At 48.3% G+C, this 3,707-nt stretch overlaps 1 long non-coding RNA gene across 1 annotated transcript; it reads right to left on the bottom strand.

Moving 5' to 3' along the window:
* Window positions 1-1,478: 1,478 nt before the first annotated feature.
* Window positions 1,479-3,639, bottom strand: LOC140695736 (uncharacterized). The gene is made up of 2 exons (XR_012071595.1): window positions 3,261-3,639; window positions 1,479-2,679 (listed from the first exon to the last, which is right to left on the bottom strand). It is a non-coding gene; the product is annotated as an uncharacterized lncRNA (long non-coding RNA).
* Between the last annotated feature and the right edge of the window lie 68 nt (window positions 3,640-3,707).

The raw sequence follows: 3,707 nt of genomic DNA, 5'->3' as shown, positions 1-3,707 counted from the left end.
TATCCTGCCTTTTCTCTACAAATTGCAATTCATGATAACCTAGTTGATTAGAGAACTTCACAGAGGGCTTCCTGAGATAGACGAGTGGCACCATTCTGCAGTCCGGGTGCACTTGACTGTATCAGCATCACCTTGTTAGAAAATTCCCAGCCCCACTCCACTCCAGAGCTGATTCTGTAGGTCCTGGGGTTGGGCCTGAGAATCTGCATTTCTAACATGTCCAGGGACCACACTTTGAAAACTACTTGCATGGAGTGATGTGGTCCAACAAAATGAATGAAGTGATTTCCAGGAGAATATAACAGGCAGAAGGACTGCTGACCACCTCAGACCGCTTCATCCCAGCCAGGAGATATAATGAAGTTTATACCAAAGTGCTTTGTAAACAAGGTGGAAGTGTTACTGTGGGCATTCGAGCAACATTTAAGTGTTAGGACAAGAAATTTAAAGCCAGCACAGTTACCCCTGAGGCATGACAGGATGGTGACAGGATGGTAACAGGAGGGCTGATTCGGTTGCAAAGAAATAACTGATGGGGTGGTTTCCTTATCTCATCTGCTACTTCTGAACCAAAAACAAATTTTCAAACTATTTTCATGAATATTCTGGGACCAAGAAAACCACTGGGAAATGGGTTGTCTGGAAATGTAAGTTTCTACGGGCTCCACGAGGTAAGGAACCACGGGAAAGAACATTTCGTACTAGAAATGTTTGTAAAATGTGTGTTCAGGGTTTTAGAGGAACGCATGTGTGTTGGGGGAATTGACACACCAGGGAAGTAAAAAAGGGGGAAAAAAAGGTGTTCCAAGCTAAAAAGAAAATTTCATTCTGCCCGGAGAGATGTGGGTAATTTCTAGTGTGGGTCGAAAGAATCAAAAAGGTAAGCTACATAGTAAAATACTCAGACCTGCACTGTTCATAGCAACAGCCACTTGGCTATTTATATTTAAGTTCACTAAAATTATGTAAAATTCCATTCTCCTGTCACCTGGATCCATTTCAAGTGCTTGGTAGCCATGTGTGGCTGGTGGCCATCACACTGGACGGCAGATACAGCAATTCCATCATTGCAGGAAGTTTCAGGGGCCAATGCTAGTGAAGACTTTGGTCATACCTCCTTTAACCTAGCATCGTGTGTTCCATAAATTGACCACTGCTCAGTAAGAAGCCAGAGTTAAATACAAACTGGAAAGTCATTCGCTTTCGTATTGAATTCTGACAAGAATATTTGCTGAAAAGGAAGGAGAGAGCAGGACACAGACTGCCCTGCATTCTGTGCCAAAGGCTGTCAGCAGGGAAGTGACTGGAAAAGGAAAGGTCTCCAGTGTGCCATAGTGGTCCTGCTGAGAAGATAAACACAAGTAATGAACCCGAGTGTCTTCTGAGAAAAGCTGTTGAGGTAGATGATACAAGATGTGTCTGTGAGTGCGTGCGTTGACACACGTGTACGTAGGACAGAATGAGGGCATATAACCTACTTGGTCATCCATTTATTTCATGTGTTTATTGAGGGCTTACTATATGCTGAAGACTGATGAACAAGATAGTGGACTGAAAACTGTTAGGAATACTAGCACCTTATGTTTAGAGCCAATGTTTAGAAAAATTCTAAGGATGATAAAAGAGGCATTTTTTCCAATTAGCTCGGAGAAGTTAGACCAAAGGAATGACTGGCCCAATATTAGGGAAGAAAGCCATGTCTTCCCGTTCACTTCTCTTCACCCAGAGACATCATCTAAACGGAAGGCTTAGAACAGATCTGGTTAGGAGGGAATTGAATCCCAAGATAGGCGAGGAGATAGTGGCAAGCACATCAATACTTTACTGACTGGTCTGCAGAGCCAGGGGCGGGAGATTGTCTGCCTCTTTCTGTTGGCAGAAGGTGGGCACTGCTCCTGCTGTACATCTTGGCAAGGTGGTGTTGGCACTCCAGGTGACACCCCCCCAAATGGATGGCAGCGGTCTGTGGCCAGGACTGTGGGTTAAGTACTGCACTAGGGCATAGCACAGGTGCCACGATCCATGTGCATGCCTCGATTAGCCTCACAGAGCTTCAGCTCTTGGCCATCAGGGCTGAGGTGAAGGGAGGGACTAGGGCTGCCTAGTTGCGAACGCTCCAGGCCAGTCTCTGATGAATCCTAGGCTCATTTGTACATATATATGGGTATGCATTGAGGGGTATGATTTTTTTCGTTTAAATCTTCATTTCCTAAATTAACCTCCCTCTTAAGAATAAGCCTTGCCACCACTGAGGTGGCACAGAAAAGACACAGACAGACCTGGACTAGAATCTCTTCTGCCTCCAACCTTAGGCCAGCACATTTTTCTTGCCAGTAAAATGTGGGCCTTGATACCTTGCCACAAGGTGCTGGGATGAGGATGACAGGAATATTTAAACATGAAGGTAGATTCAGTAAAAGTGCTCCTTTTGCATGAAGCATTTCCCATCTCTAGACCTAAACAGAAAGTGGAATGGAGCACTTCTGGGCCCCACAGACGGTGCTGGCTGTGGCAATCTAGGCTGGAATCTTGGCTGAGGATTGGTGGAGCCCATGACACCGTCTGGAGAGGGAGGCCAAGGCCAGCTGAAGTCGCTGAGAAGTTTCTTGCTGAAGTTACACAGTACTGGAAAACTTACAAATTCGATCGTAAAATCGTACGTATTAATTTTGTGGAGTTCTAGAGAACAAAAAAGGAGCCAGAGATGGGAGATAGAAAAAAATAGATTTCAGAAACTACAAAGAGCTGTGGAAAATTGTAGCTAGGGTTAGTCAACAAGTGATGTGAATGTTTTATGAGGATAAAACTAGAAACCACTTGAATTCATTAAGTGATTTAAAAAGCCACATTGTTGAAGAGGCTTGTAGACTAAATGATCTGTGTGAATGTCGAAGTCAGAGTATCTTAATCTCTTTGAAGAGTTAAAAAAAACTCTCCAGCATATGGTCTGGTGGGTAAAAGAGAGAGAAAAGGGACGGAAAACAATACAGCTGGAGAATGACAAGGGGTCAGACACGGAGCCAGAGCCCTGAATAATGGAGTCATGTCCAGGAAAAGTCTCGGGCGCCTCCTCGGTGCTCGACTCCTCAAGCTGTAAGCCGCGGAGGAGGATGAAACACGTCAGCGTGATCTGGAGCAAGAACTCAAACCCCTGAGACGCTAGAAGGCTAGAAGCTGATACTGGGCTTCCCCGCGTGGGGTGCGCTGCGGATCAGCGGGTGCCCAGACGCAGGTGGCAGCGTCTCCCACTGGCCGCCTACCATTGCCTGCAGGGGACATCTGGGTCTGGCCACAGGGAGGACGCACTTGCAGGCCGAGCCGGCGGGCAGTGGGCGCTGTCAGATACTGGAGGCGGCGTCGTGCGATCCCGAGAAGCTGGGGGGCAAGGACGCCGAGACGCGCAGTGGGGTGGGAGGGGCGGAAAGTCCAGAAAAGCACCGGAACGTTGGGAGCGCTCTTCCCCTCGACCACAGTCCTTCCATGACCTCTACTCGGTGCAAAAATGGACCATGCTCTAGGGAGCTATCTCCACCCTGCACGTCCCCTCTGCACTGCCGGGGAAGCGGCTCCCAACGCGCGTCTGCGACCCTGGGGGCAGCCTGGCCTCGGCCACCAGCTCAGCAGCGCCCCAGGGACCGAGACACGCCCGCCGGACGCGCGGGCGTTGCCCGGCAACGGGCCGCGATGGGATTGGCCCCTCCCGCTAC

The sequence above is a fragment of the Vicugna pacos genome, chromosome 3 (genome assembly GCF_048564905.1).
Source record: "Vicugna pacos chromosome 3, VicPac4, whole genome shotgun sequence".
In the NCBI taxonomy this organism is placed as follows: domain Eukaryota; kingdom Metazoa; phylum Chordata; class Mammalia; order Artiodactyla; family Camelidae; genus Vicugna; species Vicugna pacos.
Note: the sequence above shows the minus strand (reverse complement) of the source record. Positions and strands in the feature narration are given on the sequence as shown.